This window comes from Lepidochelys kempii, chromosome 19 (genome assembly GCF_965140265.1).
Source record: "Lepidochelys kempii isolate rLepKem1 chromosome 19, rLepKem1.hap2, whole genome shotgun sequence".
NCBI classification, from domain to species: Eukaryota; Metazoa; Chordata; order Testudines; family Cheloniidae; genus Lepidochelys; species Lepidochelys kempii.
The window spans coordinates 3125908-3153364 of record NC_133274.1 but is presented as its reverse complement, the minus strand read 5'-3'; the positions used below and the strand labels follow the sequence as shown (position 1 = coordinate 3153364).

At 50.5% G+C, this 27457-nt stretch overlaps 1 protein-coding gene across 2 annotated transcripts in view; it reads right to left on the bottom strand.

The window, feature by feature from the left end:
* The window catches only part of COL8A2 (collagen type VIII alpha 2 chain), a 150536-nt gene that overhangs the window by 33326 nt on the left and 89753 nt on the right, over nt 1-27457 (bottom strand). The window contains exon 1 of one of the 2 annotated variants that reach the window (XM_073318069.1): nt 14519-14569. The exons of the other annotated variant lie outside the window; for it this stretch is intronic. The gene's annotated coding sequence lies outside the window, so the exon portion shown is untranslated. Of the gene's footprint in view, nt 1-14518; nt 14570-27457 lie in introns of those variants that run through there. 2 annotated transcript variants of the gene reach the window in all.

The window sequence follows — 27457 nt, the reverse complement described above, 5'->3', positions numbered from 1 at the left end:
TGTAACTGTCACTTCGTGATGTCATAACTATCGCCAAAACCAGCTGATACAGCTGCAAAAGGAAACGCATCCTGCAAATCCAACATTACCCCCATGATAATATTCCCCCTTGCTTGGATGAACTCCAGACCCAGTGCAGCAAATGAAAAGGCACCAAAAACAAGGGGTAATTGTGGACAGCAAATTGGATGTGAGCTTGCAAAACAACTTAGCAGCAGAAGAGATCTGGCTGCGTGTGTGAGCGTCACATCCCGGGGCCACTCTCCGTCTACAGTACTGTGGTGACCACACCTGGAATATGGGGCCAGATCTTCATGTCGTGTAAATTAGCATAATTCCATTGAGGCCAATGAAGCTATGCAGGGGAACCTGGGCCATTGCATTCAGTTTGGGGCACCTTTCTTACTAGAAAGATGTCGACACACTACAGAGAGCTCAGAGAAGGGCAACAAAAATGGCAAGAGGATCCGGGAAGAGAGAATGAAAGAGCTACACATGTGTAGCTAAGTGGGCTGGAACCACGATAACTCCTCTACGTATAATTAGCAGGCATACACACCAGGGTGGGAGGGAGAGGGAATATTTAACACAGACAAATGAGAGTGACGGGCTGAAATCAAACATAGGTCAAACATCTGGAGAACTTCTTACATGTATGATCTCTAAGACAGTGGAGGAATCTCTCAAGGAAAGGAGCTGAAGCCCAGTTGTTGGGACGTTTAAAACTAGACAGAAGTAGCCACTAGAAAATACGTTGAAGGAAAGATGCTTGCTGTGGCCTCTGGGAGACAGCTTGGACAGGACCTAGCACGAGCAGCTCTAATTCCATCTCTGTCTTCCTGACTCTCTGGGAGGGACCATATGGGTGATGACTTAGGATGGGGAGAAAAACCAGGTGTGCTAGAGAGCGGAGCAGCCATGTTTCCTCAGGGCCAGCTGAGTCTAGCTGCTCCCTATGGGCTTTGGGAAGAGGCTGGAAATCCCTTTGGTTTTGCTGTTCATGACGCCGGGGCCAGATTCAGGACTAAGCTTAGGGGAAGCTGTGTGATTGGGTGCATGGGGCATAGGCCAGGCAGTCAGGAGACCTGGGCTCTATTCAAGTTGCTGCCCATTCCCCCTCCCACTGCCTGTCTATTTAGACTGTGAATGCGCCAGGCAGGGACTGTCTCTCCCTGAGTGCCTGTACAGCCCCGCGCTTATTTGGGGGGTTACCGTAACACATAGAACAAACCATACTGAAGAGTCACTCTGCCACGCTCAATGGAGTTGTATCAGCAGGAAGCTGGTGTGAGTCAAGTCTTTGGGCCTCGGAGCCTCCTCTCCAGCCTCCTGCAGCCCTTTGCCCACTCCCACAGGGCACAAGCAAGCCAGATGACAACCCTCACAGCCTGTTTCTGGGGCCCCTGTGTACCGCCTTGGGGAGCAAAGGCTGCTTCTCATCTCCCCACGCATCGCAGCCTTGCCTGGCTTTAGACTCCGCATTCTTCCCAAAGCTCCAAATCTTTTGCTTAAACCAGAACAGCGACACAGTAACGAGCTCCCAGCTGCAAAGAGCTCTGGGGTTTGGCCGGTGTCATGTGCATTTTTCCCTTGCAGTCCTTGAGCTGAACCCCGGGCACAAACCCAAAGTAAAAGCACCCATGCCAGAGACAAACGCAAGGCTCTGATTATTGCATTTCAGTGGGTCAGTACCAAATAGAGCAGGGAATTAAAAATGCAGAAGGCTCAGACCTGCTGCTTTATTTTAAGTCAAACACAGATCTCTGCTATCAGCTTCCTAGACTGGCCCACAATGCAGCTCTGCACAGAGCAGCTAGCTGAATGGTGCGGGTGCGTACGTCACCCCCAGCCTGGAAGCTAAGAGACCAAGAAGTCGAGAAACACTCTTAAGCTGACAGCTCTCATTATTGCACTTACAAAACAGGCAAGAAGAATGAGCTTTCTGGGTCAGGCTCCAACACTCCCATATGCTCTGCTCCCTTCTGGACACTCAGGCGGGGCCTGGCTTTCGGAGCTGGGAATCTGCCCCACGTAAGCTGCCAAGCGTCCAAACCCGACACAAACTGTACAGAGCTGACATGGGATTTGCTTCCTGTTTCCTGGGTGGATGATGAGGAGTCACGTGCTCGCTGAGTTCGCATCACCCATTTGGGCCTGGCCTTTCAGCAATGGGGAGAGGGGAGCAGCGAGCTGCATTCAGGATGCCACAGGCCGAGTCCAGTCACGCCTGCCATACGCCCACATCTAAAATCCCCATTCACACCCACCTGTTGACTCCCCACTTTGCTCACCTACCCCAAAGCAGAAAAAGTCCCCTAGCCATTACACAGAAGGGAATTTGTGCTGTGCAGTGGGTTCTCGTCTCAGCCAGCTCTGCCACCCACCTTCAGCTCACTGGGAAGTCACTTCTCCTCTCTGTTCCACACTTTGCCCTGTCTGTGAAATACCACTAATGATCCCGACCCTCCCTGGACAAGGACACGGAGATCTATGGCTGGAGAGCTCTGTACAGGTGCCAGGGAATCACTCGCTATTCTTTGCAGAGTCCATTGTTACGGATTTAACACCAATATCCTGAAGTGCAGATGCTCTTCTGGTCAGTCCAGAGTCTAATCTCTAGCTCCTGGCAAACACCCATTCTCTGGATGTCTGCACATAAGCAGCCTTTAGTTTGGAGTCACCTGTCAGGGAACATTGCTTCGGTAATAACAAGAGGCTAAATACTCACAGGCTCAGGGTTTAATACAACCAGTGGCATCCTTCATGCAGGAGGAGACAAGCTCAGAGATTGTTGCAAATGTTCCTAGTCTGTGTCAGTCCTTGCACGTGACTTTGTACAGTGCACAAAGACAAGAAAAGGCAAAGTTTTGAGAGCCCTTTCCGGGGAGAACAGCCACACCTCTGTGTCTCTGGATCAACTGGCTTGCAAGAGGTTTTACTGATTATTTCAAGGTGCTGTGCAGAGAGATTAAATGTGAGGTCCCTGCCCTGGGAAATTGACAATCTGACCCAGGCCAGATTCTGCAGACTCCTAATTACACCTTTACCTCCCCCACTGCCCTTTCTAGCAAAGCAGCTAGTGACTGCGTTGACCTCGGTCACACACATTCCCCAGGGGGTGTACAGGTGTGACCCAGCCTAGGTTTGTTGGAGGGGAAGCCCTGATTGGTATCTTATATACACTGCGAGGCTGGGGCGCCCTCTGCTCCCAGGGAAATCAATGACTAAAACCCAGGCTGATTTCAGGGGAGCCGGATTTAGTGGCCAGAGGTTAAAGGCTGGTCTTTAGCCAGTTTGTAGCTCTTTTCTCCAAGATGAGCTGAGAGCAGCTTGGATGAACGCTCCGGCCCATCTCCTCCCCTGGTCAGCTGGGTCACGATCCTCCCCCACTTCGCTGGGGCAGGCAGGGTCACGATGGGGAACGCGCCTGCACTTCTCAACCGGGAGGGGCTCGGGAAGATCCCCAGGAGGGCTTCTCTGTTGGGCGGGTGAACAGCCCCCAGCCTTGTGGGGAAATAACCTTTCCCAGGTCGCTCTCCAAACAGAGATCCTCTCTTCCTGGCACTGGCTCTGCGGCCCGGGGGAAATCCAATCCGGGGCGGGACGGCGCACAGAGGGAGCTCACTGAGCTTCGCAGAGGAAGGAGCATCATGTTCATAGGATATTTCCCAGCCTGACAATGCCACACCAGTTATCCCCACACTGGGGCGAACCAGGAACCCTCTCCCTTTGGCGCCACCCTCTCATGGCAATGAAGCAACAAGAGCCCACGGGAGGCAGCATGGCCTGGGGCGTAGCACACGGAGTGGGACTGCAGAAACCTGGGGTCTATTCCCAGCTGCGTCAGTGATGTTCTGGGTGACCCTGGACAAGTCACTTAAGCTCTTTATGCCTCAGTTCCCCAGCTGTCAAATGGGAATAACCTTTGCTTTGTTAGTTTAAGATTGTAAGATCTTCAGGCAGGGACTGTCTCTCACCATACGTCTGTTTAGCGTCTAGCACAATGGGGCCTTGATCTTGGCTGGGGGTTCCAGATGGTATTGTAATACACTTAATAGCAACTGCTTGATAGTTTCATAGGTTGGGCTGAGAGGATTGTCCATGCTCTCTGCAGTTCTCTCCCTTGGCCCCGCAGAGACCACAGCGACACCAATTCCTTTCTTGCTGCCCAGCGCAGTCTGCCCTTTGCTGAACAAGGGGCAGATGTCCATTTTTAGACATGCACAGATCCACCTCCTGTACTTCCCATGATCACTGCAGAGCTCCTCCAGCGTTAACACGGGCGCCATGTGCAACCATAACCCGCAGGCAGCGTGCGCCATGCCAGGGCAGCTTGGCATTCCCTAGGATTCACCTTTCCCACTGTTCAGGTTCACACGCCTCTACGGTCTGCTCACTATCACCTCATGGTCTTGCTTGGTCAGAATCTAACCTGTTGGTAGATGCCGAGGGGCAGCCTGGAAGCCAGTGTCTGGACCTTTTAAATCTCAATTTCCTCTCCGGGCTGCTTTAACCCCCCGTTCTCCTCTGTGCATTAAAACACACGGGAAAGCTCTAACTCAGTGTTTTCCAAACAAGGCTCCATTTGCCTTTACAGCTGCCTGGCCTTTCGCTTGCTGCTACACCGGGGAGGCATGGGAGGGGGCACGGGGCCAAAGGCAAATGGGTACAAGTGAGTTTGCCAGGACCCTGTGTTTCACGTGCTGCAGTGTGAGAGCTCTCTAACAAAAGGCAGAGAGCATCATTAGCGCCACTTCGGTGTGTGTGGCGGGGGGGGGGAGAGTTTAGCTCCTCTCTTCCAGGAGACCCCCTTGCAGAAGCCAGGAGGATAAAGCAGACAGTGGGCTTTGCCAAACCTGCATCAAAAGCAAAACAAAACAGCCGCTTGAAAATAGATCTCTTTGGCTGGATTGTGGTGAAGAGCTGTCAGCTCAGCGGCTCGAAGGACGTTGCATGTTTCCAGTGACAGCCGTGTCTGAAAACAAGCTCGCAGCTCCGAGATTCCTTTCTTGAGGGCGTTTTGGTTTGGTTTGGTTTGGTTTTTGCACTGAGGATTGGAAACAGATGCATTTTAAATAGATCCTGTAAACCCTCCCGCCATGCATTTTTATTCCCTTAAGTAGTTGGGGTAAGTGGGCTTGAAAGGGAAAGACGGGAACCTTCCGAACTCGCCCCATCTTCCCTGCAGGCAAAATTTCCACCACCATGACTGCCACGGTGGGGCCAAAACATACCCTGAAGCTACAGTTATGAGTCTATTACAGGCATGATGGACAGGGCAGGAATCACTGGCTAGTTCTGAGATCTGAAAGACAATAGCTGAAATGGAGATGGATGCTTCTGCAGTTTACTGTGTATAGTCTCACCCATGTGCTGTACGATCCTGCAGAGCTCATCCTGATGAGAAAGGGGATGTTTTCTATCAGAAGCTGACTGAACTGTTGCTGTAGGTTATTAGGCAGTGAGCCTAGTACTTAGGGCAAGACCCTGGGCACCAGGACTCCTGGGTTCTAGTCCCAGCTTTGCGACAAAACTTGCCGACTTGGTCTTCATCTGCATGAGAAATTCACACCTGTTTATTCTTAAATCTGTTTTAAACCAAGTCAGTCAAACAGGTACAAGCCCCCGTATAGACACACGTAGTTCAGTTTAAGAGGGGGTTGCTTCAGGTGAGGTTAAACCGATTCCCAATTGAATGACAGGAAACCAAATGGGCTTGGTTTAAACCGAAATAAGAGTATCCACGCAGTCTTTTGCACTAATTTGGATTCACTTTGGATTCAAATTGCAGGCCAACCCTTACTATACGTGTGAGCAGCACCTACCCCACTGGGGCCCAAGCTTGGAGGGGGACTTTAGCCACGACTGCAATGTAAACATTGCATAATAATGACTGCAAAGCAGTTCACTGTCTTCGTAGCTCTGAGATGTAGATTTTTACGCGGCCTCTTCCAATGCCTGAAAATGCTTTAATTTGTTCATCTTTCACTGTACTTTAACACACGGCCAAGGGCACCGAGCACACTGGGTGGGTGAGCTAACATCCTGGCAGCCGGTAGAGAGCTAAAATTTGCTCTCCATTGTGAATAAACAGCCCTCAGAGACAGGTGAACCTGACAGCTCTGTCCAGACACACCTTTACTCTCCATCAAGCTGGTGTGTTTTCTAAATGAAGCACAATGAGCCAACATGGCTGCCCATTGGCTGCACAGTTCTTTGTGCATCACAATACAGGCGGTTGGTCAATTGCCAAGGCTCAGCTGGCTGCAGGGCTGAATCAGCTGTGCAGAAACTGGGCATGAACAGCATCTAGCCAGCTACTTACAAAAAACTAACAACTTATTGTCACTAGTGGACAAATAAGAAGCAGAGAAGGATTCTGGGTGGCAGGAGCTTCCATTCAGACATATTTGTGCAGCTTCCAGCGGAGTGGGGCCTCCGTCCTGGCTGGCTTCTAGGTGCTATTACCATATAAAAGTGAACGGCTAGGGGTGATGATGACGACAATACAGGGCAGTTTCTCAGCTCTGCTGAACTCAATGAAGCAACCCTGGTTTACACCGGCAGAGAGCTCCGCACACAGTATTTAGTACTTCTAGGGCACCTGTTGTCAGATAAAGGCATTTTAAAGCCCGTCCGACCTACTGGCTAACATCATGACAGGGTCAATTTAGGGGTGTTTTAGGGAATGGGGGGAGAGTGTTTTTTTTAAAGGGCGTTACATTAATTGAAGTGATTTATACAAAGATCTATTAGCCCCCAGCCCCGTATTTTGTAGTTCCATCCTGCTCCGCCCCCCCCCCGGTCCCCCATCAAAACACACAGCGGGCTTGGTTCCTGCTACTGGAAAAGTGAACAAGTCAGATGTCATCCAAGTCCACATTGCTGGGCAGCCACGTGATTCCTCTCCCAGAGCCCCACGGCCTGACATCAGCCCCTACTCCCAGGGATTCATTTGCGATAAATAACCCCCATGTGTTTCGACTCAGGAGGACGACGAGGGGGAAGTGGGCAGTGGCAGCAGGCTTATTTTATTTATGGCATTCTATCACCGACTGCATGTGCCATAACACGTTCCTCTCCAGTACCAGGCTCCTCGCTGCTGGAAGCTGCCTCACTCAAAGGCCATAATGTACAGATGACACAGGTAGTGTTCCAGTGGTTATCCCAGAAAGGGGGACAGGGAGAGCTGTTCTCCATATGACAACGCAGCTGCAACGCTGTTCCGAGGCATTTCCCCCTGCTCCCGCTGCGCGATGGAAGCTGATCAGTGAGCTGCATAATGTGCTACACCAACGAGATGCTGCAGCCTTTCACATACTGCATTCGTTCTGGTTTCCTTTAATGAGACTGGGTCGCCATTAAATACACTGTATGATGAATACCTTGCCCCTGCAGTAATGTACGTACGAGATGCTTTTCAAGCCAGATTGTGTAGCGCATGCATTCATTTTTATACATGTGAATCCGCCATTGCACGCCTGCCGCTCCAGGTGTGCCTGCTCATATAGGTGCCTATGTAACCCACGCTTGCACAGTGTCGTGCTCTCCTGTCTCCCTCCAGTGGCTGGGCTATACTGAGGTTTAGGAGTTTGCTACTGGCTTTAGCTCAGGCAATAGCTGGTTTTAGATACAAAGGTCCCAGGTACAATCCCTGCTACTGTCGACCCTTGTAGGGCATCACATTATACATGCATCACCTCTGTCACCCCAGACCTTGAGATGCACACGTCAAGAACATGCAGAAATACTCACAGGCTATGGAACCTCTGGCCCTTATTGTCTTCAGCTCGTAACAGGGATGGCCTTTGAGTGCTATGTGCAAAGGGTGAAACTCCTACCACCACATTGACCCTGCATAAATCAACTGCACAAGAACTGTTTAGGACACACTGCTGCTCACTTAATGGGTTGAATCTGGCTCCTGCTGCTGGAACACCTGCCTTTTTAACCCCATAGGATCCGAACCCATTAATACTTACCCCATGTCACATGGGCATCTCCCGCTGACGTGAGCTCTGTCCCCGCATGGCCTCCAGGGCGCAATTCTAAGCCAGGGGTCAGCTATTACTTTTGGAAAATGTCCTGGTACATCCCAGCAACCCAGGCCCTGTCCTCAGCAGGATTACAGCCACTTGCCCTCTACTGGTGCAGCAACACGAATCGTGCTACAAAGTGTCTGCACGAGAGGCATGTACTGGTACAATTTCACCAGTGTCGGGGTAGATAAAACCTCCCTTTGGGATGGTTTCACATGTACATTATCAAAGTCCAGTGGCCCTTTCTCGGTGTTATGGCCAAGTGCAGTGGATTCCGCTTGCATTCACAAGGGACTGGGACACATGCAGGAGGAAAAGCAGCCAGGTAACACCACTTAACAGTGAGATAACCAGCTGCAGTTAGTCTCACCAGTCAGCAAGGCCACCACTAATTAGGCTCAAGAGGCTGCTCATAAACCACTGCACCAGGTACACTAGGCTCAATTTACAACTAATCAGCAGAGAGTGTAACAATTAACCCTTGAAGCCCTGCCTGCAGTCAGCATTCAGGTGGCTTTGGTCCAATTCTCTTGCTTAGCTACTCCACTGTAAGGACACAGTCATGTACTAAGTGGTTACAGAGCACTTTTAATTCGGTGTCTGCGCAGCTTCAGGGACCATGCCATTGCCTGATTGCTGCTGCGTGTCTATGCTCCGCATTGCACGTGAATCAAAGTGCACTGGGGGTTTCTGGGGGTTACTGCGCCCCTGGAGATCTGGGCTGACATTAATAATGGGTCCCTGAGGAGAATGTCCCCTAACCATTCAGAAGGGCAGGAGGGTTGGAATTTGAACCAAGTTCCAAATTTAGCAGCCAACATATCACTTGAATGGGACAAACTAAAATTCCACCTCCCAAACCGCCTGACGAGGAGAGTACAAGTTGAGGTCTCTGTTCTGTGGCTTGGGCACATCTGCTGGTGTAAATGCAACTGCGTTCAGAGCTCCCCACTGCACCAATGAGCATTCTGGACACCTTAGAAAGCGCTAGGTCTGGATTAGAGCAGTGGGCTGCAAGTCAGGCTTGAAGGGTGTTGGTGGAGCTGGCTGTGGGGATCCCACAACTGGAATAACGTGGAGACTGCAAGCTGGGACCCAAGGCAGAGCTGGGTGGGGCCAGGACTGCAGATCAAACATTGAGCTTCACAGGCAGACCTGTGGGTGGGGAAGTTTGCACAGCACTTGTCCACAACATGTCTTGTTCTAGCCAGTGCTATGAATGTGTCATCTCCGTGATCCCCAAATCAAACAAAAACACAACCACCGTGCTTGGGAAAGGTAGCTGTGCCTGGCTCAGGTGGCTTTATCCACAGCGGGGAGCCCAGCCATGGTGTAGCTGCCCTGATGCTGATCCTACTGCGGGCCGAGGGAACTGCTATAAACCCAATTAGCTCCAGTGCAGCTGACCCGGTGTCACGCAGGAGCGAGAGCTCCATCGCCTGGGCAAATGGCAGCTGTGGAGTTTGCACCAGCAAGGCTGTCACTGGAGAGAGCGCGCTTTGGGCCAGGAACTGCCTCTTTGCTCCGAGTTTGTACAGTGCCTAGCGCAGTGGAGTCCTGGGGCCCACGGCCGGGGTTTGTAGCTGCTACAGCAATACAAATAATAATCACAGTCATGAAAAATCACCAGTACACACCAGACGTTTGTACACCAGTACACTGGTGAAAAATCACCAGTAGAGACCCCGGTGTTCTGGGCACTCAGCCCTACATCCAAAAGACAGTCAGTGCAGGAACGTATCTCAACCCACACTCCGACTCGGTGGCTAAAGGCTGTGGTGTGAACCATGTGGCACGGTCAGCTCCAGACACGGTCTGTGTGTGCCCATCCCATGACAAACACTCATTAAGCATGGCATCTAACAGGGGCGCCCCAGGACAAAGCCTTAGTCTGGCACAGGGCTCTCTCTCTGCAACCAGTTCAGCAAGGGACACGCCCCCAGCTCTGCCTGTGTTAGGCTTGCTCCCAGGACTCTGTGTGGCAGGACATCCCAAAATGCATTGCTCCACATACTAACAGTGCTCCTCTGAGCATGCGCCCTCCAGGTGCATTTCTTACTGAGGCACTGTGGGATAGCTACCCAGCATGCACCCGTGCTAATGCAGCGCGGTAGCTGCAGATGCACAAATGCGGCCGTGACTGTAGAAAAGCTGCCGTAGGGAGGCAAACTGGATGGTGTTTCTTACAAGGAACCAAATGGCTAAGCTTCTAACTGGTTACAAAATCACAGCTGTAAGAGATGAGGACAGAGCCTTGGAGACCGAGAAGGGAAAGGGAAGCCCTGCAATTGATGGTGGTGCTCAAGGGAATAAGAAAATTAAGCTATGTCTGGAATTTCCAGATGGGCCCCGCTTCTATTTCGGCATCAAAATAAGTGGTTGGATTGTCAGACGAGCTCAGAACACTGGGTGATGGGAAAATCCGGCTCTTACTTTGGTGCCTAAATGGGAGATGAGCTCTTAAATGTAGCCCTGGCCTGATGTGAAAATGTGGCCCCTATGTCTCCCTGCAATTTACAAGGCCTGAAAAATAATCTCAGGCCCCAGATCTTAGAGTGGCTGGTCACAAACTCGGAAGTGTCCCAACAAACAAAGAAATGCATGCGAATAAAGCAGACTGTGAAAATAAAACACAAATGGAGAGAGAGGGGGAAGAGAGAGGAGAGAAATGGACGAGGCAGAGGTGCATAGGTCTTACCAGGTAAGGAAAATAAATAACTCACTGACTCAGGGTTTTGTTCTCTTTTATAGAGCAGAAACTGTATTTTTACAGCTGCAATCCCTTAAAATGGGATTTCCCCCCCCTTTTAAACAAATTCCTGCAACATAATGTATCATAAAAACAAGCGTTCCTCTTCTAAACCCCAAAGAAAGAGAAGTAATAAAATCAACACGGCCCTCTCTACCCCAATGACAGAGGCTTGTTTAAACAAACAGAAAGAAGAGTCTGTCTCTTTAAACTGCTCTGTAAAATGTGACATAATCTGCACTCACAAGACAGCATGGACTGTAAGACACAGGAACTGAATCACCGGCTGCAGGGGTGAGTCCATACCAACCTGGGTGCAATGCATGGCGATTCGGACACTAGCCTAGTACAGGCAGGTCATGCTTAGCCCTCAGCTTGGATTTGCATTTACATTAATTCATGGCAATGGGTGTAAGGGATGGAAAACACACACGGAGCAGGCCAGGAGATGTAATGTACACCCATAACTTAAATTTAGATAGAGGCCCCTTTTGGAATAAAAACAGAGAGCATTTCTCAGCATCTGTTCTGGGGAAGGGGAAGTCTCCTTGGGTGTCTGGTAACATGAAAACCAGTGATGGTGCAATCTTTCTATTTCAGCTACTTATTAACTGCCCCCAAAACTTTGTGAATGCAGAGCTAAGGTTGGCTAGCGGTGCCACAAATGTTGAGTTCAGCTACATTCAACCTCCTGAAAACGAATTATGGTACATGACTCCCCTGCAAACACAACCTTTACTCTGCCCCCTGGAGCTGGGAACAGCCACTGGGAATGGGTCACGTATAGTACCGCCACAATATGCTGTATTAGATGGGTCTGGGACACAGAAACAGCAATGTTCCTTTGAGGACAGGTCAGAGATCACACTTGCAATGTGCCCCCGGGGGCAAGGCAGTGCTCTCAGCCCCATATTGCAGATGGGGGACTGAGGCACAAGAGTCTAAGTGACTAGTCCAAGGTCACTCAGAAAGTCTGTGGCAGAGCTGGGACATGAACCCAGGTCTGCAGCTAGCTCCCAAACCATGGCACCAGCCTTCCGGTCTCCTACCTATAGGCCACATTCCCTCACACTCTTGGAATCAGCAATCCTGAGAGTAGGAGGAAGGGTGGGTTTCCTTTCCCCCTTAGCCTTCAGACACAGCACATTCAGCAGCAGCAGACATACCGTAAGTTGGCTCTGAGCAATACCATTACAGGCCGGTTTCCATTCCTGCATGCCACCAGGCCGTGCCGGGCAAGTGCCGGCTTTCTGGGCCATGTCTTTCCATCTCTAGGAGGTCATTCGGGGAAGCACTGCCAGCAGAGTATGGGCATCAAAGCCACTTTTACCAATGTAGCTGGCTCGCAATCAGATGTCAGGCTGGCTAAGTGCTTAGCCCCTAAGACACCCACACTCAGACCCATTGATGTTTATAAAACCTCAGGGAGGGAGAAAGCTCGACAAACCGCTTCTCAGACCATGAACCTTGGCAACTGCGGATCACGTCCCAGGTCTAAAATAAATCTGCTTAAATGGGGTGTGAGAAACAAGCCATCGCTCACACGTGACAAACGCCCCTGCTGCATTTTCCAGCCCCTTCAACTTCATGGGGCCAAATCCAGCCCTGGTGTATGCCTGCAGAAGTCAAAGTCTGGACCCATTCTCTCCGTTCTTTTTGCCCGAGGAAAGGCACAGGGAATAGGGACTTTTTATTAGGTCCAGATAGAAAAAAATAAGGATGATAATGGGCCATATCTTGCAACCCTTACTCACGTGAAATAAGCACTGCATAATCGGGGCCAGGGGGACAGGCAGCAGTCCCTTCTGTGGGACCTTACAGACCCAAGTCTGTATTTGCATTACAGCCACTACCCATTGCTATCTGAGTCTGGGATTTTTGAAGGAGTTATATGCCTAAATTCAATGGGAGTTAGCTGGATGCATAATTCTCAGTCTCCTTTGAGCCTCTGCCCACTATAGAGAGAGACTTGACCTGGGCCTGTGAGAGCCCCCTGATGTTTGAGACAAAAGCCCTAGAATTGTTTATTAAGTGTCAGGTTTTGCAAAAGAAGTTTGAGTTTTCTAAAACAATCCCCCCCCCCGGTATGTCAAAGGAAATTCACTCGTCATGACAACTTGCACACTTGCGTATTTCTAACTAAATGGCAGTGGAAACAAAGATCCCTGTTTGCAAGTTGTTCTGGCCTTGCTTTCTGGAACCACCAGGGGACTAGAAACCCAAAAGAGTCACGTTTCACACATCAGACCTGAAATCTAACAGTTCTGAGTTCTATCCAGACACTGCTGGGGTTTTTGGTTCTGAACTAGGCCAAGCAAGTTCTCACTCGCTAATTTATTTCTGGTTAAAATAAATTAGCTCCCATCTCTTTTCCTCCCCTCCCCTCCCCGTCCCAAATTGCCTTTTTGTCCCAGTAAATAGTCTGTGAAGAGTATAAAACCAGAAACTTGTTGGCTGCTCAGAATTTCACAGATTCCCAGCTGTATAACAAAGCAATGAGCTAAAATGCCAGCTACGAGTGAGGAAGATTGCTGAGAACTAAGACTTAGAAAAATAACTAAGGTCAAAGTTCCTGGCTTCCTAGGTAGCCCCCAGTCCCAGGGACAATGATCCTGTAAGTGGAGATTTAAGAGAGCAGGAGATTCAAGCCAATATGAATTTACAAGATTGTAACACAAGCTTCCTTGTCCAAGAGTTGTAAAGTATCACAGCCCAGACCTTGAAGAAAAACAACGCAGGTCCCCAGGCAGGGATAAACAACACGGGATGCCGAATGGAACTCTGAACTTGTCAGGAGTCCCTGCCACAGCCCATTCAGGGTGGGCAAGTTTGACTGCGCTGATGGATTTGTCTAAAATGGAGATAATGCGTTTCATCCACACACAATAAAAAGCAGGACAGTACAGAGGAGCAGGGTTTTACTGGTGACCCTACCTGGCGTTGGCAAAACAGGGAGGAAATATACGTGGTCAAGCCACATTTCTCATTAATAGCTGGACACCCAACCCATCTTTATATGGGAGAAGAAACACAGAAGAGGTAGCAGTCAAGGCAGGGAGTGACAGCCAAGGAAAGCCCAGCAGCGCAGGAAGGTAAAGCTTTTGTTTAGAAAAAAGGAGCTAGCTCCTTTCCCTTTCTATGCTACCGGGTGCCTCTTATGTGCTGATTTTTATCCTCCTTTCAAAATTAAAACCACCACTGACTGTGAATTAAGAAATCATACCCTGGCTAACTTCAGACAACCCCCTGAACGCCGAGCCTGCTGCACATTTGGGAGACTCAATGAAAGGTTAGACAGCACGTCCTGTTATTTATTCTAGGAAGCCTCTCACATGACTGGCTTGAGATCTCAGAGCTACCTTAACCGCTCCATTGAAATGCCATTGCCTGACAATATTCTTTTTTGCAAACTAGGTTCCTACCAATAAAAGCAAACGTTCCTCTCCCCCGGCTCAGTAGCCCGAAGGACAGTGCATCACGACACAATATGAGCCATTCAAAGTTTTTGCACAACCCTGCCCTTAGCCTGCTACCCATAATAGGGGTTAAATACATGCTCACTCACTGAGCTTCAAGAGAGTCTCGATTTTCCTGAACACTAGATGGGGGACAGAGGGAAAAAAACCTGCCTGGAATGGAGCTGTTGTTGGAAACGAAGATGCAAGCCTTTCCTCTCTCGCCCCGCGTTGGAATGAGAAGTCCCGAGAAGCTGGGTTTGTCTTTCACTCACCGAAGGTATCCCGGAGCTGCCGTCTCTTGAGTCCAGCCTTTCCTCCCTACTCGCCGTAGCAGGACTTCATCGCACACTGAATACTTTTATTGTCCTTTGCCAAGCAGTGACGTCGACCCACTTGCATGTTTTCTCTAAACACTGGCATGCTCTGCTCCAGGACAAAGTGCTCGGTTTTAGCAGTTTGGAAGGGTTCTGGTTGGGGCTAGGGAAGGGCGGGGGGTTGCCTGAACTTAGATTTCGTCTTAGAAAAGCCTTTCCCCCCAGAGTGGTGCCTTCACGCAGGGTTGTGCTGCTGAAGGCAACTTGAGCTTCACACCTGTCTGGAGTGGGAACACAGCAGGTACAGCTCATGCAAGGGGATTTTCTCCTCCTTGGAAAGCCTTGCTTGGCAGTATAGCCCAGTGGCTAGAACACTGGACAGGGACACAGGAAACCCGGCTTCTATTCCTGGCTCAGCCAGTGGCCCACTGGGTGACCTTGGGAGAGTCACTGCCCCACTCTGTGCCTCAGTTTCCCCATCTGTAAAATGGGGATAACGACGCTGATCTCTGTGAAGCACTTTGAGCTCTACCGATGAAAATGCTAGACGACAGCTAGGTATTATTATTTCCCCACTGCTGTTGCTGTGTACACACTGCCTTGGCTCGGTCAATTGTTCTGTCTGGTGGGACGTTTGCTGCTCGGATGCACGTTGTGGGGTTGGTTCATTTTTTTAGATACAGGTCATACTTGTAAAAACAACTCCAAAGATGTCTTCTGGCCAGGATCCCCTTTTTGGTTATAAATCGAAATAAAATGTCAAAGGGCTGGATTGCAAACCCTCCCGAGCAGTCCTTTCCCCAGTGTAAAGAACTGCTCACCAGGGTGAATAAGGGATTCACAAGCCTTGAGACAAACTTCAGCTTCTTCCAGCCCATTGCTCTTTCTTGCAGCGATTGCTCTTGATTCTAATGCCCTCTCAAGGTGACCGTATCTAGGCGGTGGAAAAAACCAACAGGAATCCTTCCTAATCAGGCTCATTCTCTGCTCCAGGCCCCGAAGGACCACACCATGGCCCCAGCAGAGTGCAATGATTCAGCAAACCTCACCATCTCTTTGGTTAGACTCCAGGGCTTGGCCTGCTGCCCACAGCCAAGCGCTCGGATCGTGCTGTGTGAATGGCAAGTGCTGGATCTCAACTGTGCTGCTATTTACCATTGGTGGGAGAATAAATAAATAAATCAGGAGAAATCCCAGTCCATAAAGTTCCCATTAAATTCAAAAGCAGAAACAGCTGCTGAAGTTGCGAGTGGCTTTTCTAGCAGAGTTCAACAGCCGGGGAGGCAGCAGAGGACAAGCCCGGGTGACTTTGCCGGGGAGGTGTGCGTGCCATGGGGCAGAGGAGGGCTGGCTCTACAAGCGCCAGGCAGGATTACTTACCCTGCGCTAGCCAAGGTGGAATAGAAAAGGTCTCTCCTCTCCCCCCTGCCCTCCGGACTGCAAAGGAGTCACTAGAAAGGATCAAAGCATGCATTCCTCTGTGGAGAAAGGCCCCTCCACCACTGGAGGGTTTCCCATCCTTGCTCAAGTCCCCTCTGCCAACAAAGAATTGGCGTCTGCTTGCCCCAAGAGGCGTCTTTGCAATGCACTGGTGTCCTCCGTAGAAATAGCCCATCACATCTCTTCCCTGACTCCTCCTCCTTTATTAATTAGATAAATAATTAATTGCATTAAGTTTTCCAGGCTCTCAGAGCGAAAGAGCCTGAGACTTGCCCAGGGAAGCTAATCAGTGCTTTGGTCCGAGGATGCCCAGGGAACAGTCAGTTGGCACTGGGTACCAAGCTCTGTGCCAAGGGGAGAGGGCTTCTTCACAAAGCAGGCTCCAAGGTCTGAACCCTTCATGTCCCATGATGCAAGAGCCCTATAGAATTTAATAGGCAAACACTTTTCTATTGGGCTTTTGTGTTTTGGGGACCCTCCTACAGAATTTCATAGAGAATCCCACCCCTGCTATAGAAGCCTGATGAGGTTCAACAAGGACAAGTGCAAAGTCCTGCACTTAGGATGGAAGAATCCCATGCACCGCTACAGACTAGGGGCCAGTTCTGCAGAAAAGGACCTGGGGTTACAGCGGACCAGAAGCTGGATATGAGTCAACAGTGTGCCGTTGTTGCCAAGAAGGCCAATGGCATTTTGGGATGTATAAGTAGGGGCACTGCCAGCAGTTGGAGGGACGTGATCGTTCCCCTCTATTCGACATTGGTGAGGCCTCATCTGGAGTACTGTGTCCAGTTTTGGGCCCCACACTACAAGAAAGATGGTGGAAAAACTGGAAAGAGTCCAGCGAAGGGCAACAGAAATGATTAGGGGACTGGAACACATGACTTATGAGGAGAGGCTGAGGGAACTGGGATTGTTTAGTCTGCGGAAGAGAAGAATGAGGGGGGATTTGATAGCTGCTTTCAACTACCTGAAAGAGGGTTCCAAAGAGGATGGATCTAGACTGTTCTCAGTGGTAGCAGATGACAGAACGAGGAGTAATGGTCTCAAGGTGCAGTGGGGGAGGTTTAGGTTGGATATTAGGAAAAACTTTTTCACTAGGAGGGTGGTGAAACACTGGAATGGGTTACCTAGGGAGGTGGTGGAATCTCCTTCCTTAGAAGTTTTTAAGGTCAGGCTTGACAAAGCCCTGGCTGGGATGATTTAGTCGGGGATTGGTCCTGCTTTGACCAGGGGGTTGGACTAGATGACCTCCTGAGGTCCCTTCCAACCCTGATATTCTATGATTCTAAGCCTACAGGATGCTTAAAAAACCAGACAGACACTACACAAAACCTCGGTTTACGTTTGTGGCTTTCTACAGTTCCCTCCTGAATTTCTATAGGACCTGGTGCCCTATTGCGACCCATAAGGCTCTTCTCCCAGAGTGCATAGCCTGCTCTTCACAAACTGGAGAGTTTGCCTTTTCCGTGGGCAGGTCGAAGCAGGCATAAAGGAGCGTGTGTGTATGGAGAGAGAGAGAATGTAGGTGACCTCATTGGGACCCCGAAGGCTATTTAGCAGCGAGTTTGTTAATGGGCCCATAATAAGTCAAATACAATCTTTCAGGAGAGTGAAAGAAGCTGTCCCTGTGAAATGCTGTGACAGCGCTGAGTACCCCACTCAGCAAAGCATTCCAAAAGCGAAGCAGTTTAATGAACACCCCCCCCCCCCCCGCCACTGCCCTGCCCCGTTAGACTTTCAGCTTCCCTTCTCCTATCCACCGGGCTGGCTTGCTCTGCCTGAACAGATACACATCTTTGTATTACATGGTTTCCATGCAGATGAATGAGTGGCCAGCACAGTGCCCGCATAATGACCACTGTGGGTCAACAGCTTTTCATGGTGACAACTCCATGAATAAAGAATCCGCATGTTATGCTCCATTATCCCAAACGGCGTGTGCTGCATTTTAACGCGATAACCGCTTAAGCTGCCGCATTCCTGCTCTTTCTGAGGGGCCGATTCAGAGTCAGTCAAGCAGGGGGGCTTTGAATTACATGAATCCCCCCCATGGCTACCTTTCCCTTGCTACTGTTATGATAAAACAGTTTTTAACGGTGCTGGTTTCCTCCTCTCTTTCACCCGGGAAGCTCTGATCAGTCCAGGGGATCATGGATGGTTTGAAATGATTTTCTACACTCTCAAAGGAAGCGGCTTTGGGACCTGCTAAAGTGATGCTACGGACTGTGAGTCAGGAGGCCAGAGCAGGGAATAGAGTCCAGGTCTCCTGAGTCCCATGCCAGGACCCTACCCTCCAGTTTAGGCCACACTGCTGGTCTCTCAGCTACTGAACGCCCTGTTCAGATGGCTTCAGCTCGGCTTCATTCAGTTCCACAGAACTCCCAGTGATGGAACTGGAGAACGGCACAACCTGTTACTTCGGCACACCCAGCACCCGGTGTAATAGGGCATAACAGCCGCACACCACCCATTTCTATTCTCCGTCCTAGGGAGGCAATGCAAAGTGGACCCTCTCTTCTTCCACCAGACTCTAGCCAGGCCAAGAAACAAAACACCAGAAACCAGAACAGGGGCTGACGTTAAATCACCATTTCATGGAGCAGAGCGGCTGGGATACAGGGAAAAGCAGCCAGCAGAGCTCTGGGACCAGTTCCCCTTGAGTTCAATGGAAACGAGGGTAAACTCAGCACCTGGCAGATGGGACCGAGTGGAAGGTGCCAGCGTTCCCAAGCTTTTCAAAGCTCCTGGCATCTATTCCCCTTTCGTTCCTATGCAGCAAGACACAAACGCTTTGAATGAGGGAGCCTTCCTGCCACCCCTGCTTTGTTTGCAGAAATGCAGCTAAGCCTCTGTATTAGCCACTGGCACAATTTTCACCTACTTTGGTTTGCAAAACTGCACGCGACCATTTATTAAACCCAGAGCTGCGGGAAGGGGGCAGGCGAGGGCGGGGGGAGGAGAAGAAGAGTCAAAAATAACCCATCTGTTTTGGCTCAGTTGTGATTTCACTGTATTCTGGATGCTAGATCAAGTCAACCTGTGTTATGTGGAGGGCCAGCCCTGGCCTAGACAGTTTGTAATTCAAGGTAGCCAGACACAGGCGTCTCTCAGATGCATTTCAGCCTAACTCATTCATAGGAACATTCTCATCTGTAGCACCCACCTACGTCAAAGGGAGGGTGCTGGGGGGCTACACAATAGCAAGTGATTCTGTAGCATATTAGTGATGTACGGTCAGAGCAGCAGCAAGGCCAGACATGGAAAAGGAAGAGAGAGAGACTTAAAAGTGGCCTGCAAAGGCGGTGAGGGGGAAGGGCTTCTGGGGTTGTGGGTTTGTTTGTTTTGATAAAGAAGAGCTGGCTGGGCTAATCTGCCCGAGGAGTTTCAGGGCAGCGCCGGAGGTTCACTTGTGTATCATCTGCTGCCCTGAGCTGTCGTTTACAGCGAGCTGGCAAACAAAATACACCACAGGAGCTTGAGAGCATCACTAATGACAGCGTGGCCCTGGACTGGGAGTGCTCAGACCTCAGAATCTGTTCCTGATTCTGTCACTGACTTACGGTGAGAGCTTGGGCTAGTCACTTTACCTCCCTGTGCCTCGGTTTCCCCCTTCCACTCTTTGTCGGCCTTGTTTTTAGTTTGTAAGTTTTTTAGGGCAGGGCCTCTCTCATTGTGTGTCAGTCCAGCCCCTAGCACAATGAGTCACTGGTCTCAGTCACGGCCTCTCCATGCTAACAAGGAACAGACACTATTTAGGCAGGAGTGTAACTGCAACTAGGTAGAACCCAAGGAAAGTTGCACTTTACATCAGTGGACCTTGCCCCTGCTTGAAACCAATGTGAACTGCAGTTTCCTTGTCTGCAGTTGGGGTTCACACCATTTGCTGGTCAGGGACGGCTGAAGCCCCAGTATGTAGATGCGGTCTGAGATGAGTGCTTAACTTGCAAGGGAAGAGGTGCCGGGGCTCAAGCAATTTGTTTTCTTTCAACACGGATGCAGTAAGCCCAGAGGTGCTGGGGCTATGAACTGCCAAGCCTAGAGGAGCCAGGGCTCAGTGCTGGCACAAGTGAAGCCCTGCCTGAGTCTCCCTGGCAGGTTCCCCCCCGAAAAGCAAGAATTCAAGGACCTCACACATTTCTGCTACCATCCCAGCTCCCACCTGCCTCAAATTACCACCCACAGCAAGTGCGTTTCACATGTGGAGGGTGACACTAATGGCTGGATTTGCCCAGTTTCCAGACAGCGCTGACGTTCCAAGCCGTGCAAACTGGGTGAGGAACATCTGTGCACCCCCAGCTCCTTTACGGTGGGAAAGATCTGTCTCCTGTGAAAACGGGCCTCTTGCTGTGACTGCTGGCACTGGGCACGGCCCCAGAAACAGACCCCCCCCCGCCCGCCTTTTGCGCACAGGCTCCAGGGCTCCTGTTCAAAGCAGACAAGGGCACTGAGGTCTCAGTCTCTAAAGGGGACTCACCTTACTGTGTATCGTAAGTAGAGCTGGGTTTTCAGCGTCCACCCGAGCCATTTCTCAACTGATTTGACTCTCTCATCGCAGAGAGAATCTAAACGATTGTTTAAAGATCACACAGCCTACGCTAGGCTGGACTGTTGGGGGTGGGGTGGAACGGGGAGAGGGGGGGGTATCTGTGCGTCTTGCACAGTGCCTCTCTCTCCAGACTCGCAGTACCCTGGCTATTCCAGCTGGGGGGGCTCCCCAGCAACAGCTCTTCCAAGACCCCTCAATCCTGAGTAGTAGCCCCCCAGCTCTTCCAAGTCTGTGCTCCCCTTCCCCACAGCTCAGTTAACGCCTCTCCATCCCCACTCGCAGACCCCTGCTATCCCAGTCCTGGGCTCCCTTCCCGCACTGCTCTGCCCGTGCACTTCAGTCCCCCAGCTATCCCAGTGCTGGGCTGCCTTTGGGGGAAGACTCCCAACGAGTCGGTGTTTGTGTGGAGAAATGATGGGGAGAACGGGATCAGCACAGGGGGCTGTAGAGGGGAAGAGACCAGTTCTGCCACCTGATGTGTCTACACTGCAGATGGGGAGGTGCTTCCCAGCACGGGTAGACAGACATAGGCTAGTGCTGGAAATAGCAATGTGGCCGCAGTGGTATCACTACCCCTGTCCTTTCCCCTCGGCTCTGTTTAAAACTCTGCCAAAGGGAAGTATCTGCATGGGCTCGGGCCAGGGCTGTGAACTCGAGTCCGGCAGTGAAGAGAGGGATGAGGTGCGGGAGGGAACAGAGATGGGAGCACGTCCCAGGGAAGCGGCTGTGCATCACATCAGACCTGCGGCCTGGTTGGGTAGGAGAGTAGATACTAAACTCCACCGCCAGTGCTGTGCCTCTGTTCAGTTCCCACCACAAGTGCCTCCTCTAACAGTCCCTGCCACAGTGTTAGGAGCCCAGTCCTCCACCGGGGCAATGGGAGTAATTCCATGGGGCTTTGGTGGAGCTACGCCAATTTACACCAGTTGAGACTCTGGTCCTAGCGGCTGCATCCTTCTGCCCTCCATAGAGCAAAACCGTGAGTGTTTTGCTCCATTAAGGAGCACAGAATCTGGCCTCCTATTGATTGGTTCCATGGCTGCAGTAACGTTCGGAGACCCTTGGCACCTAATCAATCCAGGTTATTAAATATGCAAGTGTCTATTCCCCAGCCACTCAATAAGCAGTTGCATTAAAAACTCCTGGCATCAAATAAAAGCGTAAAATAAATAAATACATAAATCTCACACTTAAAGAGAAAGAGGCAAGAAATTCACCTTCTTCTCCAAGGAGAACCAAGAGTCGGAGGCTTTGCAGTAGTTCTGTTACCATCCCTCTCGTAACAGTCTGTCTCTCGGCTCATTCAACCACAAAGCTCATAGCATGTGGCACTTGGGCTATTTCAGTCCGAAATCTTGTCATCTCTGCTTCTTCTCCCCTTTTGCTTCCCAGACATGTCGAAGCCCCCGGGCATGGCCCTGATTCGGAAGAGGCATGACTGTACTCCGAGCTGCACAATCACATACACTTCCTCTCTCTCGGCACAACCCTGGGCTTGTTCGAAAAGCTGCTGTTGATTTAGGAGCCCTGTTATTTAAATATTAATCGCAGGTCTGGCAGGCAGGCCGGGGTCCCACTCACTTCAACCCTAATTATTTTTTAAGTCAATACATTTGATCCGCGGGGGCTCTGTGACTGTGCTTTAAGGTCAGTCAAATGGAAAACTTGTTTAAACAAATCAGTAGAAGTTCATTCCGGGAGGGGTGTGGCGCTATCTGAGGTAGGGCTCAGCAAGCTGGCTGCAGCCTTGCCAGTCAAACAGCATTGGAAACAGCAGGTTAAGGGTTTCCCAGCCCAAAGGATCCAAATAGCCTTTGCCATTGGACAGAGCCAGGACCCTTGGATCAGGACACAGCAGCAACACAGATCGCTGGTGGGCTGCCCAGTGTAGAGGGAGGTAAGATACCATCCAGAGCTGGGGATTTATGCCGGAAAGAAGAACCTGGCTAAGAGGTGTGCAAAATTTGTGGGGGGGCCCATAGCCATAATGCCCCCTGCACCCCAGCTGCTGGGCTGGGATTAAACAGATGCTCAGTGAGCAAATCAGGATCAGGCATAAAAATTAACTGAAAACCAAACTGCATCCTTGTCTGGGCTTTTGGGCTGGCTTCAGTGTCTCCTAGGGAAGCAGCTCTGGAGTCCCATCCAATGACCCAGTGTGGGTGGATTAAGAGCGCTCCGTTGTTTTAAGGAGAAGCCAGGCTACCCCAGCCCTGAAACAGAGATCAGCAAAGGGCTGGGAAGGGCAAGTGGGTCTTTAAAGTGCAGCTCACTCCCTGCTCTCCCCCAACAGGTTTGGACAGGGAGCAGACAGACCTTTTGTTTGATGACAATAAGCCATGTCCTTTTCAGACTATTATTTAGAGGCATGAAAGAAACTTCATTCCACTGCAGGGGGCAAAGCAGCAACCCCCAACCAAGGATCGTTAACTATTCTCAAACTCCCCCCACAACCCAACTTTCTTTGCAACTCTCTAACCTATCAAAGGCAGAGAACTCTGATCCCCTGCCCCAGTCCCAATGCAAACTAAAGAGAAGGTATATGGCTCTTTTGCAAAACGGGCGGCCCAATATGAAGGCACTGAGAGTGGTAAGAGAATCTCTAGAGAACAGAGCAGAGTGGACGCCCCAACAGAATTACTGCAGCTGCCGGGGCGTCAGCTCTGCGTTATCCAGCTGTTAACTCCAGCATCGGTTCCCCCGATCACCTTCCTGCCTTACCAACAGTAGGGTTTGCAAAAACACCTACGCAAGCTAGGTACCCAATCCCCCACTGACTTTCAGTGGGGCTTGTGCTCCTAAGTCACCTAGGTAGAAGTCTACTCAGGCCTAACTTTTGACGCCCAACCTGGACCCAGGCACAAGAGGGTTGAGTCTGTTTCCAACCTGATCTGACCTGACCCCGACCCTTCATCAGTGCCACCGCGGCTGCATCCTGCCCGTGGGGGGGGGCGCCCCGCTCTTGCCAGCCACTGCCCCCCACTGCATTGGGCGTGTGCTGCAGGGAAGGCTCTGTGACTCGTCAGAGCACTCAGTCTGGAGCTGCCACCACCTTGACCCCATGGGCAGGAGAAGAGCAGCAGACCTGACCCCCAGCCGGGCCAGACACCGAGAGGGGCAGTTAGTTTTCAGACTCCAACACTTGTAGTCAGGTCCCAGGACTCGGCACCTGGGCGCTTTTGAAAATCCCACCCAGGAGTGTTAAAATGTTAGCGATCAACACCAATAATTTAAAAAATAACATCATACAAGAGTGAAAGGGAAAGTGCAGCAAAGCACAGGCGCTGTCCTGCACCAGCTGCATCCTCTGGCCCCCGGCCTCACTCCTGCATTATCTGGGGCAAGAATTGTGGCATGAGAATTGAACATTTCAGCTGCTCGCGATGCTGCAGCAGGACCAGCGGGAACTGAACCACCTGGGCACTCACACCGTTGCCTTTCGAGAACGCCGGCTGCCAGGAACGAGAATCAACCCGACCAGAAGCCGTGCAGCCCTCCCGAGAGGAGTGATGCTGCAGCCACCTACATCATGTGCTGTGGCGAGGGTAGGAGAATATGGGCAACTGTAGCCAGATGGAGGGGGACATCGGCCTCGACCCTGCACCGTGCCAGGCCCTCCGGCTCCGATTCAGCAAAGGACTCAGGCACGTGCTAACCATCTAAGCGTGCGCTTTGCTGGAGCCAGGCCAGAGCATTCAGCACTTTGCAGGATCAAGCCCACAAAAAGGATGTTAAAAAGCGGAGGTGGGGGGAGGAGGCAGTGGTGGTACTTATTGAGGAAAGAAGAAAGGAAGCTGAGCAGGCAAGTGACATAACCCATCACTCTCGCCACGTGCTGCAGTCGGGTCTCGGAGGTGTTGGAGACGTGCTCCTTGGAGCACTCAACAGCTAGGCGTGCTCACAGCAGATCGGACGGCTCTCTGCGCTTCCTTGTTTAAAGTCTCCCCGGCTTTTCTCTCCCTCTGTGTCGGCTTCTGTCCAACAGAAAACTTTCCAACAAAATGCCACTTGGATCAAATCTGGAGCCTGCAAAACTCGCTTCGGTCCACTGCAGACTCAGACTCTTATCCCAGCTTCATCCAGACCCAGGTTACGATTAGGGAAGTTCAATGACCAAAACCCCTGCTCTGAAATTTGATGCAGTTCAGTTGCAGATCTGGACTTCCTAGCTTCCCCCAGCTCAATGGCAGAACGGAACCAAACCCCACTACCAACCTGTGGGAAAACGCAGGGCTGCAGGGCTCTGACTTGGCCTGTCTCTCCCATTGAGCGGCCCTGGGTGGATACATCAGAGCTGCGTGAGAGAGTAAAACTGGAACAAACCATTTCAAACCAAACATCACTTTGAATTTTTTTTAAGAGGCCATTTGGACCTGAAACTCAAAGCAAGACTTGGGTATAAAGAAATTGCTTCCTGCCTAATCTGTTTAGCGAGGTCTCTGGCTAGAGTGTGTGACATCACATTTATCTCCAGTATGATAAAACACAAACACAGAACTGTAATGCATCACATAGGGATGCATCCAGAGCCAACTCCCTCACTATTCTCCACCCCAGTCCAAACAGCCTCAGACTTTCAGGAGGAGTCGGGACTCTGCACCTGAGCTCTGCAGCTTGGTTGCAGGCTCATCCCTGAGGGCTGGACCCATCTCTGGAATGATAGAGGCAGCTGGCTGTAAAAGAGAAAGGACAGCTGGCAAATGCCCAGCATGCTCCCCCACACAATCCGAAGGTGGCTTGAGTCTTTCAGTTTAAGGCAGTGGATTGATACTTTAACTAGGTAACCAGACCAAAAAGAAATTCTGACCAATGTGGGTGGGCTGGAAACCAGCATGGTTTTTGGAGATTTCCTTGTCCAATCAAACCACTCCATCCTCCTGGTAATTTTTAAAGATAAAACAGAGAGATATTCCAAGCCTAATGCTCGGCTGAATACGCTCCAGGAGCAGATAAAAGATGGGGGCTTTGGTGTGTGTTACACATGAGAAAGAAAAGAAAGAAAGAATGAACGGGACATTTTTACAAGTCAGACTGCAATAGCCAGAGATCTTGATTGTTAGCTCCCCTCTCATAGAAAAGGGATATTCTGGGAGATTTTTGGCACTGGCAGAGGTTTAAATGCACAACACCTGATGCCGACAAAAGCTGCTGTCTGCACTGCACGGGATTCAAAATCTTCCCTGTGCTTAATCAGAAGGAAAAAGAAAACATTTTCCTTGAAGAAAGAAAAACACCCCACCCTGTATGCACTCAGCTTCCTGCCACCCCCGGAGCTTTTGAGTTTTAAGTTAGTCCCATGAAACATCCTCTGTAGCTGCAGGCTCTGTTCCTTGGCATGAGATCATTTGCCTATTACAGACCCTGGTACAAACATGCAAATCAAGGAGACCTAAAAGAGCTAAAGCCACATTGGAAAAAAATACAGATTGTTGCTAAGATTTCTATCACAATTAATATCTGTATTTCTGTCCCTCTTAACTGTCCTGCTGCAGTATCTGAGCCATGTACACTGCATTCGCTTGCAGGAGAGAGACTAAAAGTTAACCTGATGGCAGCAGAGATGCAGGACATCTGACACTAAGTGCAGGACTCACACATACAAGATGTATTCCGAGCAACTGGTAAAGATCCTGCTGCTTCTGATTCAAAGGCAAGGACTCCTCCTGCCTGCTCCATTAAGCATGCGCCTGCCAAAGTATTGTGGTTAAATAACAGTCCTTATATAACCCCAAACACAGGCACTGATTTAACTTCCCAGTACTGCCTCACACACAGGAGGAAGTTTTGCACGTGGAATTTTGCACATCTTTGTAGCTTGCACGCTGGTAGTTAACAAGAGCGTAGCGGCTGGAGAAACCTTTGCTCTTCCAGCAAAGGCGGTGGTGGGGAACTGACTGCTCTTTCAGCCAGCACTGGTTGCCAAGGAAAATGAAGTGCCTTCATCCAGGTCCGGAGATGCTAGAGGCAGGCCGGATGGATTAGTGACTTTCTGTACATGGTGTGTTACGAGTCCACAGACAGCAAGAGACTTTTGCAGCTCACTACTACCAGGCTTAATCCCTTACTCAAGCTATCAAGGCTCACACTCTTTAATGCCAGAGATCCTGGTTCGAGCCCCATGACGACCAAGAGACTGGTTGTTTCAGGGGGGATGAGTCGCGAGTTTAAAATATTCCTTCTCCAGGAAAGTTTAACTGAAGGGGAAAAGTTGTGAGCTGGGGCACAAGGGAACAGATCATCCCAGTCTCAGACACAAGAGGGATGGGGAGAAAGCCATACAAATTCCTAGAGAGAGTCCAGCAAACAGAAAAAGATGGAGTGAGGGGATGGGTGGGGGCAGGGGAAACACACCCCTTCCAAGAGACAGGCCGATTTCCAGTGTCGCACCGGGCAGGGTATCAGGACTGGCTCCATGGAAACCATTGAAGTTGCACCAGTTGAAAACTAAGATCCTGTCCTAGGGCTTTGGGTGTCTGGGGAGTGCAATGCTTCCCCCCCAGCAACCTCCCAGACTGCCTCCCCAGGCAAGGAGGATCGGCTGGAGAAGAAACTCCATCGCAAGCCTGGATGTTTCTCTTTGCTCTAGGAGCAAGCTGCTCATGCCCCTGAGGTGCTGGCTGTGTCTGCCAACACCAGTCACTTGTCAAGAAAGAAAACATACACCACTATTCGGAACTGTCATCTAAACCCTCCGCTCTAGGGGTAGCTGCTGATTGTCTAATTTTGTGGTAAGCACCACATAATTAGGAAGCAAACATGTAGTTATTCCTGCCATCTAAACCAGAGCACGGGTTACATGGCAATTACTGGCTGCACACTACAACATGTGGCTTACCACTAGGACTTCCTCTGATATTCCTTCGAAGAACATTACGCCTACTGGATCATCTAGGTATGGTCACTCAGAC